The sequence below is a fragment of the Haliotis rubra genome, unplaced genomic scaffold (genome assembly GCF_003918875.1).
Source record: "Haliotis rubra isolate DU_JTF1 unplaced genomic scaffold, ASM391887v1 Scf99, whole genome shotgun sequence".
NCBI lineage: Eukaryota > Metazoa > Mollusca > Gastropoda > Lepetellida > Haliotidae > Haliotis > Haliotis rubra.
This window is the reverse complement of record NW_025767734.1, coordinates 908,277-920,564: the sequence shown is the minus strand read 5'-3', so window position 1 is coordinate 920,564 and position 12,288 is coordinate 908,277.

Sequence of the window (12,288 nt, the reverse complement as noted above, 5' to 3'; positions counted from 1 at the left end):
GGGTAACTATCCTGTGATGGAGACATGTCGTGGCTACTGGGTAACTATCCTGTGTGATGGAGACATGTCATGGCTACTGGGTAACTATTCTGTGGTTGAGACATGTCGTGGCTACTGGGTAACTATCCTGTGATGAAGACATGTCATAGCTACTGAGTACTTATCCTGTGATGGAGACATGTCATGGCTACTGGGTAACTATCATATTGCTGAGATATGTCGTGGCTGCTGGGTAACTATCCTGTGGTGGAGGCATGTCATGGCTACTGGGTAACTATCATATTGCTGAGATATGTCGTGGCTGCTGGGTAACTATCCTGTGATGGAGACACGTCATGGCTACTGGGTAACTATCCTGGGGTGAAGACATCATAGCTACTGGGTAACTATCCTGTGATGGAGACAGGTCATGGCTACTGGGTAACGTAGTACTATTCTTTGGGTATTAAGTTTCTTTCAGACAAAGGATGTGTCTAACTGGTTGCAATGACAACGTCCCTTCTGTAAATGAAAGGTTTGAATAGTATCCCTAAAGTTTAATCACTTTCAGCATATATCCACAGCAGGTACAGTACAACCAGAAATTATTGAGAATTTAAAGATTGTAAAATATTTTTTTTTCACTCATTACTCACGTATTAAATGTGAATATTAGCAGAACATAACTCCAGATTCAAAGACAGGTGAACAGTCCCCAAACATTTTCTATGGGATTTAGGTCAGGGCTGTAGCTAGGCCAATCTAATAATATCATATTTTGGGTCCGAAACCAGGCCTGTGAATGCTTTGAACGATGTTCTGGGTCGTTATCCCGCTGGAAAATCCAAACATTTCCATAGGACACGTGAGCAGATGGAAGTAAATGTCCCTCGAGAATATCTGTGTACCGCTCACTGTTCATATTCCCTTCAAATACACAGGGGCGTTGCCCCTAACACAGATATGCAACCCCACACGTTAAATTTCGGACTGTACTTTGGGCGCTGATACAAAGGTTTTGCAGTTTGTTTAGTCCAGAATTTCAGTGTATTAGGAAACAGCCACACAGAACTTTCATCTGAGAAAATCACATTGTCCCAGTTAAAATTTCTATGCTGTAAGCACCAGTTCAACCTTCGCTCCTTTTGTTCAGGTTTCATGATCGGTGATGGAATTCCTCGACTTTTCTGCAAACCCATTGCATGCAGCGCAGTTCTAATTGTCTCCTTACAGACAGCCACAGTTCCTCTATCAGTCACATCCAGCCTTAAGTTTTCTAAACTCCTTCGTTTGTTTTTAGAAACAAGAATACCAAACCGCCTCCAGTCACCAACGGTTAATTTTCTGGGCCTACCTGCGCCTCCCTGGTGCTCAGTGCCATATCCCGGATATCCATTTGCAATATTTTTCAAAACACGATAAACAGTGGACAAAGGGATGCCTGTTCTACTTCAAATCACTTTAACTGATCTGATGTCCTTGTTATAATACTCATAAAATCAACTTCCTCTTCTCTAAATCATCCATACTGAGGATCACTGAAAATGTCGTCTGCTAGCAAGTAAACAAAGGGGGATAACTCTTCACAAACTAATGAAAAAGGATTAACGGAGTTGTCTCTCATGAATGAAACCAAGCACTTGATAGCTGGTCAAGGTTGGTTATACTAGAAATCCAATTAAACATATTCCTAAAATTCTCAATAATTTCTGGTCTCATATATATCATTCAAAGACATCTTGCTTCTCTCGTAAGCCAACGAGCCAAGTTCCATACCAAGTGGAGTTTCTACTATGTATAGATGTGAATCATTGTCTATGAAAGTGTTAAATTAATAAAATATCAGAATCCATAATACCATACCTCTAATATGAACCTGACTAACAGAATTAATACGCATACAATAGATTTTTCAACTCGGATAATAAACTCTGCTCGGGTCTTCTAAAGTTGTGCATAAAAATCTTTTCTCATCTAATCTATGCCAAGCGCTATCAAGGGTGTCTTTTTCTATCTATAACTGGGGTATTTTTTAGGACAGACCAATTTTATTTCTTGTTTTATGGATCCGCCGATCTGCTGGCATAAAGAATAACCTTCCCCAAGGTTTTAAATACTATATATGGGGGCATGTTCACACCGCTATCACCACACTGTATACTACTATATCATATCCCAAGGCCAGCAGCTACATTAACATAATATTTCCACCCTGGATATCAAATCTTATCCTGTTTTGGAAGCATGATGACTGGTGAATATTTTTGTCAAAGACTGTATGCTATTACTCGTCACTGACTATATTGTTTTTCCTGCTGCTATGGTATGCTACCATTGTAATTGTTTGTCAAGAGCCAAGCACTTATGAAAGTAGTGAAAAGCATGACACTGAAGAAATTGAAAGTAATTTTCTTTCTCTTGTTTTGTTACTCATTTGGTGACTGAACAATTACAATTTTGTTGCCACTGTATGGGCCATTCTCAGGACTTGGCTAAATGTTCATTGGAGAGAACTCAACTTAGTAACAAATTGGCTGTCGTTGGACCAGTTCTGGTTTGGGGGCTATGTTTAAAGGCAAACACACACTAAGCGGCACAGGAGTCATCCCAGAATAACAGTATGAGAGTAAATTCTGTATAACATTTCATCACACGAACGGCAAACCTGAGCATATGATATGGATACACACTCTATACAACACACAAACGAGTATACGCACAGAATAAGAATACATACATTGTTATTCAATGCAATAAGATTTACTGTTGACTTAATTCAAATATATGTCAATCTATTTCACCATGTATTCGTCCCGTTTAAAGTAACCATGCATTCACAAATAGTGTCTGTGATGTCTTTCAATCACATTGTATAGACCCAGTCAACCATATTCAAACGTCTCGGCCAGGCTGTGTGAACTGCCTTTGAAGTTCAAATAAATGATTTCTAGCAGAATTATGGGTGATGCAAATGTTTATCGTTTCAACGACATATTCTCCATTTTGTTCACGCCCAAGCTTTGATTCATATGGCGATGCATGTATATCATTAAGACTTGCTACAAGCCTATCTACATCCTGTAGATGGTCAGAGATGAATATCAGGAACTGCCATCATAACTGATCTTAAAACCAACAAACAGACTGTGTAGTGATTGATGTGATGAAAAGGAATGTCCATGGGGCAGAGATGCAGTGGTTGACTCTGTAGCCATTGTCTATGTGTTTCAGCCATGTGAATGCAGTGTAATGCGTATGGTTCTGTCAACAAAGCACTGAGTATACTGAGGTTGAGCTATTCCCTACTGGCAGACAGCTGGCACTGATATAAAACTGGATAAATGGACAATAAAGGGACGTCATTAATATACTCACAGTTATGTTCAAAATCCATATATGTGCATTTCATGTATATGTTTTTGAGCCTTTTGTGTTTGAGTTACGATAATACACCAACCTATGCTGTATTATATTTGATAGTTCGAATGCTTACCAGGACAGAATAGAACCACTAATACGCTCAGACCCTTTGGTACATTTGGTATACAATTCTTGTTCATTGCCAGAGAATAATGGCGTGCTTCTCTTAACAGGAGTTAACAAAAGTTAACGTGAACAGATTTGATAACTGTTGGATAACTTTGAAGGTTGCGTCCCAGTCAAAGACACCTCAACGTCCACCACGGCACCATATCTCGATTATGGCATCGATATACCCGCTTCAATTCGACCCAAGATCGTCCCAGCATATCGGGACACTTTCACAACTGAAAGTTGTTCGCGACAAAGTTATCTCCCCTTCTGCATGTTATCCCCATGTCCGTTACCAAAAGCAGTAACTTCTGATGGTTAATGGCAAATAACATTTTAACAAGATACAGGTTACTCCGATGCACCTAACCTGACATTTACAGTTATTAGCTTACAATAAACAACTAATCATTTCCCATGTTCATCGATATTTTCAACCGTCAAACATCACGAATAAAATTTTAATAACCTTTTCAGTAGCATTGAGTTCAGCCCATTTAGATCTCGTGCCTCGCAAAACTTCGCTTTCCACAGGTCATTTATTCATAGAGTTTCCATTGCGAGCTGGTGTAGTTAGATGAATTCTCCAGCTACCTAATACGATATTTTAATTACCGCTAACATAAATATTTAAACCGTTCTTTACGGAAAATTGCAAAATATAACATAACCGGTGTTCATGCAATTTGTTACCCTTTAAGAATCATTCATGTAAAGTTTCTCTTAAAACTGAATAAACAGGTTTCATGCCTTTACACGCTTGCTTTTCATAATGCTAATGTAGCTGTCATCACCAACACTGTTTAACTCGGGTAAATCAGGTTCAAACAGGTAAAAATAAAACACAAGGATATGTTTGCGATTCCTTTTATTGTATTAATTCATCCAACATAAATGCACTCCATGCTGCTACATATATTTATATGTCATTTCCTGATGACAGATTGGTAAACCAAACAACTTAACCATATTAAAACGGCGCTACGGGCTCTGCAGAAAGTGAATTATGCTGTGTAGCCTGCTGGCGATCAACTTTAATATCTAATACAAACACCATCAGCTTACTACTACTCATGGGCAACACTGACGAAGATAAAGTACGTGGAACATGTAAAGTGTGAGCTTCGGGTCTCTTTGTTGTTTGGAGGAAGAGGATATCTCAAACAATCCACACAAATACATAGGCGTAAAGATCATAGCAAGGTCAAATATGCAAATTAGATATGACCCATGCACTCAGTTGTTAGAGCAGACGGATGACTGGACGCCGGATTGCGTGCCATGCCACATGCCTATCGGGCCTTTCAGGCCTGTGGAGCTAAAAATTAAATAACATGAACCATAAAATGAAATTTCCAATCCCATTAGTGACTTAACTTTATTCACCGAACCTTAAACTCATTCAAGAAGCGTTTTTTTTATCTATGTGTTGAGCATTTAATTAAAAAAAACCCATGTAATTATTGCCTACAAAATTTTAACAAACTCATTTCTTATGGAAACATAGGAGGCTAATGACTTCATTGTATTTTACCTTAACCAGGAAGCTAAATTGAAAACACTAAACTGATCGATGTTCCCTACAAACATGAAAAAAAGTTCGAAAAGCAAGATCAGCTACCTTTTAGCTCTCAAAACTTAATGTAAATACAGTAAGGCGAACCAGAAATGGTTTAACTTTTTGTTTCCGTTATGTTAACGGAAAAAATCAAGTTTTTGTCTTTGTCAAACTGTAAACATTTAAAATAAACCTAACGCTATCATTCACAATGTTATTTTTCGACATGGGACATTGCTATTCCATTCACAGCAATAGGAAACATGTACGCATACATTATTTGAAAGCACACTCGTATACAGACTAGATTTTGATGTGCTCCAAACATAATAACATTCTCAAATCAAATAACGGTTTCTCTCCAAAAGGAGAGGACATACGGACGCACGGTGATATACTGATATTTTATCTCAATCACTTTACATCTTGGTTTCTAAACAACATCCGAATGATATTAAACGTTCATCCAAAACATGAGTTTACTCCTAACCTTGCACACAGCAATCACAAGCTGAAACTATCATACCCTCATCCTTAGGTATATTTTTCATAACAAAAGATAATAATAAATTTATTTTTCATGTGGTGAAAATTATCATCTAAACCAAAAGCAAGCATAAGCACGGCTTTCTTTGCATTCAGCTCTCCTACCCAACCGACATCAACACGGAATTGCTTGTTTGAACAAAAAAATGAGTCTTAAAACAAGACAATATAATTGCATTAAATAGGCAAACTCAATTAGATGTCAAAAAACATTGATAGAGCATATCTACCCTCCAAAGAATAAAACTGTTAACCATAAAGACAAGAATACAAGCAGCAAAACTACCTGCAGTAGTACAAATTCTTTACTTTCGTGGTTGAATGATGCGAGTCTCAAACCCACATCTTCGCCACCAGGGCTCACTGTGGTCATAGTTAAAGTCGAGGTTAAAGTGTTGTAAGGCTGAGTTCTGGCGTGAGGTGTCTTATTGAGTTTTAGCCCTCCTCGAATACAAACCACACAAAGTACAGGAATTTGTAATCTTGCAGACAGTGTAATCCAGAAGTCGGCTCCTGTGCATTTGTTCCATTAAAAGAGGAGAAAAGTTTTGATATTAGCGCATGCCAATAAAGAAACTTGACTGTCGGCAAAGAGTGCTATATCATGTAGCATATCGCGGCGAGGAAACATCAGACTTTTAAATATAATTCTTACTAGTTAAACTTCCTCCTCTGCATGTTAAACACTTCTGTGAGGTGAGACCACTCAGTCTACGTTACTCGAACTAGCTAGTAGTTAACTGTGTGCCAGTTTTCATTTTGACCCTTTTATAATTCTCCAGCAAGGTGATTCGGTTTTGCTTCTGGAGTATTTGTTTCAAGGACGTTTTTCCATGATTACTTGCTCTGAAATACTGTTTAGTTACGATATCGTTAAGTTTTTCTAGCCCCTGCTGTGTAAATCCAATCAAATTTCCATGAATTCCAATCAGTTCAGGAACATGATGCTGAAGGATGTGAATATACGGGGTAACATCACATCTCTGATACGCATCAGAGCTTGATCCATGAATTAATCTCAGAAGACACTTCATTCACATTTGGTGCACTTGATTTCACTAAATCGTTTATGGAGTGAAACCCATCCCAGACGGATTGTATAAACGCCTGCCCTCTCTTCATCGTCAAGTGGCAATTCAGAGGCTTTTAAATACCTTTGAGAGTTTCAATTTCTCTCGGGACCTTGCAAATCACGAAACTCTCTATTTTCCGTGTATCTTTGTTGATAAAAATTCAAAGTTTATCCCTGCTTCTTTTTAATTGTTTCTCCAGTCTAGACATGTGTTTAAGCTTATTTCTATCAAGGCCAGCTTTGAACAAGTGTTTGTCTCTTACATTGTCCAACAGTCTCAATTCACACACAAGAAGACTGAACAGCTTATCTGTAACCCTCAGAAAGAGATGCAGTTGGTCAATCACCACGTTTCTTAGAGGTATGTTAGGAAACAAAGGATCGTTTGATAAAGAATAATCAGTTTTGTTTTTCTCTGCATTTTGTCACTATTCGATGCCTTATAATCAATTCGCGCCCCTTTGTTTGGATCCGACATTGACCATTTTTCTTCGACACGATAACGTTCCTGTTTTGAACACTTGCAGTATATACATGTGTGTTGAGATGCAATAGAACTTCTATTCCTACAGCAATGAGTAAGAACTTATGATCTCCACCTAGATAAAGAGTAAGTTTCACTTGTACACCAGCTATGGAGATCCACGTTCCATTTAATTCATCTGTTTCCTTCCTTAAATTGGAAAGGGCCTGAATAAGTTCATAGTGTCGTTCCCTAGTGCATACAATGGCTAGAGGGTAATTTCCCAGCGCAGAACCACATTTACTATCGTTAAGGATAGTAAAAGCCACGCTTTATCACATGTAAGTGTTTCCTGATCCGTGTCCCATCTGCCGAGATTTTACTTTAAGACATGTCCCGTCAATATAAGCATCCGGGTCATTTATGATCAAATCTGGCACAACAGCATGTAACCGCTCTCGGAGTGACTGTTCATATCCTAATCCGTCTGGAGTTTCCTTTATGATAAAGTTACTGTTTAACTGCGAATATGTCTCTTTAATTTTGTGAGATCTGGGAAGATTTTGAACAGCATAGTAAGTTCATGATAAGCATTGTTGCTTACATTAAACACATCTAATACATACAAGAGTCTATTCAAGCTGTCTTCCTTATTTCTTTGTCTTTTTCAAGGATAATTTCATCGTGTTTGCCACCCTTTTCTATTAGTATTGACAAAACCTTGGTGTTGTCCTCTCAAATAAAAAGATAGTGCATCCTTACACTGCTCAATTTTCCTTTCTTTGCATAAGAGTGAGTACAGTCAGCTAGTATTTTCCTTTTCCGATCTCTGTCCTGGGACCGTCTGGGAGCCTTTACTTTTCAGTTTACATTCGGGTTTTAGTGCTTCCACTAGTTTAGTTTCTAACTGCTGGTTTTCATGTTTTAAATTATCAATGATGCACTCCAAGTTTTGTTTTATTTCATTAACTTTTAATTCACTGCGATGTCCATCTATACTTACATTCCACTTGTATTCTTTTTAGAAAGATTGGCTAAAAATGTCTGAACTGCCTTCCACCTTTCCTTTTACACGTTGCTGCTTGTTTTCTGAGTCTGAATAATTCTGATTTCATATTGTCCTTTTCCCTTTCGCTGACAATATAAGACACACCAATTTCAAGTCCTCTAACTTGCTAATGAAAGATTCCATGTTTTCTTTGGTCAACTGATTTTCCCAAAAGTTACTCTGCAATATGTTAAATAACGTCAGTTTTGAAATGACTACCATGATGAGACGTAAAACTGTAACTTTCATGCTGGACTCTTGCCTATATGACTATAAACTGGTGGCATTGAGGAGATCTTTCAGTAGGGATCACGTTTCCTGGCTTTTGACAAAGGTGAATGAAAGTTGATAGCCTCTATCGAGGAAACACTCTCTACGTGGTCTGGAAAGACTGTGAAATCAACCAGTGACCTCCGCTACTGTAAACCAAAACTTGACTGTGTCAGTTTTGACAAAAAAAGTTATCACCTTGAGCATTGATGACTCTGTAATCCCACCCGACTCCCAGTATGGGCTCTAAACATTGTCTGGAGGAGATCACGTACACTGTTCTGTCTCTCCTGGTCTGGTAAACCTCACCAATCTGTTTAATTACCTCGAAATCATCACTGGTTATAGGTACTCGAATAAACAACTTGCCGTCTGTGTGTGAGTTATTCAGTGCTTCTTTTATTTCAATCTGTAGTTGTCTAAGGTGGTAGTCTGTCTGGTGGAGTAGTGTCAACGTGATGTCCTCAACCCTATAATTACTTCGTCATATGAAGTGCTCCATCCTGAAAAGTAAATCTCTTTAAGTTTTGTGTGTAAGAAAATATTTTGTGATTTTTTATTGTGATTTAAAAAAATACTAAACACAAAGGCCCATTTTGGGCGCAGAAATTCAGTTTCAGAAACACAGTTTACAAATATCTGTCGGATAAAGTATACGTTTTAGAAGTTCCAAACATCTTCAAACAAAATACAGTGGAATCTGTCATATTCGGACCTTGGGTAATTCGGTTTTCTTTACAGTTCGGACCTTAGTGCTGGTCCCAGCAGAACTTAGTTAAACTATCATTACACAAACGCTGAATAAATCGGTACTAGTGTTTTGTAGAAATTCTACACTTTACCACTAACTCACTAGGTTATGTCATTCAATTAGATACCAATGTAATGAACCCGGCAAAATCCTGTCCTTGGTCGGTCGATAATTCTAATGGGATACAACCCAGGTGTCCATGTTTCTTTTTGACTGGAGGTACTGGCCTTACCTACAAGTCTACGCCATCAGCCAAGTCTCTGTAAATGATAAATCTGTCAATCAGGATCTGGATGTAAAGGAAGAATGTTTTTTTTAAATAACGTTTAATCTCATGTGTAGTAATGATACAAAAATAAATTGAAGATGTATTTTTCCCCAACTAAAATTAAATAAGTTGAAACTACTTTACTAAGTTTCACGGGGTACAAATTCAGGCGTCACCGGTGAGTTTGCAACGTGCCGTCCCACGTGGAATCTTTATTAACGTTTCTACCAAATAATGCTTATATCAGAGTAAAACATCAATTAAAACAAAACGTAGGTTGTTGTTAGATGTTAAGCTTATTTACCTGTAAGAATTGACTTTTGATCCGTCGATATTTATAATTTGTCTTTGACGCAGACGTCTGCTTATTTCTTTCGCCGCCATATTTGTCAGGAGCGACCGAGGGGAGATAACTCTCATCCATGTGACATAATTTTTCATCTCTGTCTCAATATGAAGTGGAAGACCACGAGTGACCACTCCTGCTCAGGTCTGATTCATCCGGGTGTTTCACCTACGTCACCGATTTAACCAGGCGTTGGATGTCCAGTTATATTCATGCCGCCATATAGCTGGAATATTGCCGAGTGCGGCGTTAAACAACAAACACTTAAATTAAAATAATTAAATATGAAATGGTGCGGGACTTGGATGTACCAACGATAACTTTGAAAAGAATATGAATTATCGTGTAGCCATATGTATCTAATAAGAGTCAAACGGAGCGAACATATCGCCAGTTGAAGTTGAACGATGATGCAGCTTGATATAAATACCGTTAAACAGGAGACACGGTCCGAGCCACGCAAAGGTTGATAAGAAAATGAAAATATAGCTGTAGAGAAGAGAACAAGATGCCAACTTTGTATTCACCATGTAGCTGTTTACTTTACGAATCAGTGGTTTACTAAGTGGTACTAGGTCATAATGTAGTTGTTTAAATAGGAATCGGAGGTTAGGTAATTGGTATTTGATAATTATGTAGTTGTTGAGTTACTAAATCAGGAAAATGTTATGGGAAGGGACCAACTGGCCATGTATATTTGTCAAAATAAGTTATTAATCACTGAAAGGGACGTGGGAAAAAACGAGGAAAGAATCATAGGGGAGATCTGTGAACGTGCATGGATAGAAATTCACTGCGTCCAACGTTCGAAATAATCGCTGGGCCTCCGGGCCGGTTGTTATTGTATCTGTCCGGCAGTTTCAAATATTTGCAGGCCCTTGTGGCCTTCAGTAAATTATCTGTCATTTTTTCAACTGGAATCTTTCCATAATTTCTTTCTTTATTAACGTTCGGGAACCATCCATGATCCATCATGTTACGATAACGTACAGTTTCACTTCCTGGTTTGTGCATAGGGATGTCAAGTTCTCTCTGCTTCTTAGGGTTTCGCTAACTGATTTTGTAGAAACCGTGTGAAATTGTGTACAGTGTAGTCTATTTTGTTTTAATTGGTATGATTTTAACAAAACAGGCCTGCAGATTTCATTCATGGCCCGTAGATTTTAAAGCCTGGAGGCGGCAGCAGGCCCTGGTGGCCAACTGGCAAACTAAAGTATCGCAAACACTGACTGCGTCCCCAGTTTACAGAGTGTTTCCAGTAAGTTTCTGATGTGTCCGATCGCTGTAGTCAGAAACCGTTACAATAAATATTCACTTTATTAAGCGTGAAGTCGCAGTGTGCCTGTTGGACCACCTGCTGTGACGGACATTCAGTCACTGTCAGCTATAAACCTGGTGGGGATCCTAAACCTCCTGAATGTTGACATGTTGTATGATGCCAGGGGAAAGGTTTTCCGACATTGACTCTCTGTGAAACTTCTGAGTGTGGTTGACAGCCTCCATGGAAAACACCAAGAACAAATAACGATGATATTATTTTTTGATGATATTTGTTTGAATTAAGCTGTATATGTCGAGGATGACGGCCACGCGATATCAGGAAGGGAGGGTAGTAACCTTGAGTCGTTAAAGATGACCATAAAAGAATAACGAATCGTTATATTTGTAGTCGATTTAACCAAGAAACTGATGTCCGGAGCCATTCAGCTAGGCATTATAAGGGGCAGAGATAGAATATATGCATGTCAGGTTATTTATTATACGGAACACATTCAGACTAATGCTTACTCCTTATACGGGTGAATATTAGCCGTAATACGCAGCAGAATCTTCGTCTTAGTCTCGCGTACATCTTGTCAGGGAGGCGGGCGGCCATTTGATTCCACACGAACTGAGCCATATTCTCCACCGTCCTGTAAAGAGGATAGTACACAGACTGATTTAACAAACAAACACACGTATCACAACTGCCGTGCCGCACGGCTGCCTTCACAAAGACCTGTGCCTTGCAGTGCTGAGCGCAGGTTAAATTACATTTGTGACGTCATTCCATTGTCTGTTCGCTCCATTACTTTTCAGGAATGGAGCGATGTGTACCAGTTTCAAAATAAAACCTTCATTTTGTCATTTTGACATTTAATTTTGATAACAGAAATATTCCCAATACTTCGAATGTGTAGCCGAGAGCCGCGATGCGCGATGCAGGGTTATGTCTTGACTGTATAGGATATGTTTACATATACCTCATATGCATGTTGTAGCTGTCACATTGTATAAGGCAATAACAGACGAAGAAGCGTTGGTCAACTCCCTCTACTAGTTCCGCGGAAGATACTGTGCCGTGTATGTGACGTAGTGACATAAGCTCCGCCCACTCATGAATATTCATGATTTCTGTGCACTTAAGACCATTGTAGGTTTAGGGGCACAACACATAGCCAATTTAGAATCAGGAC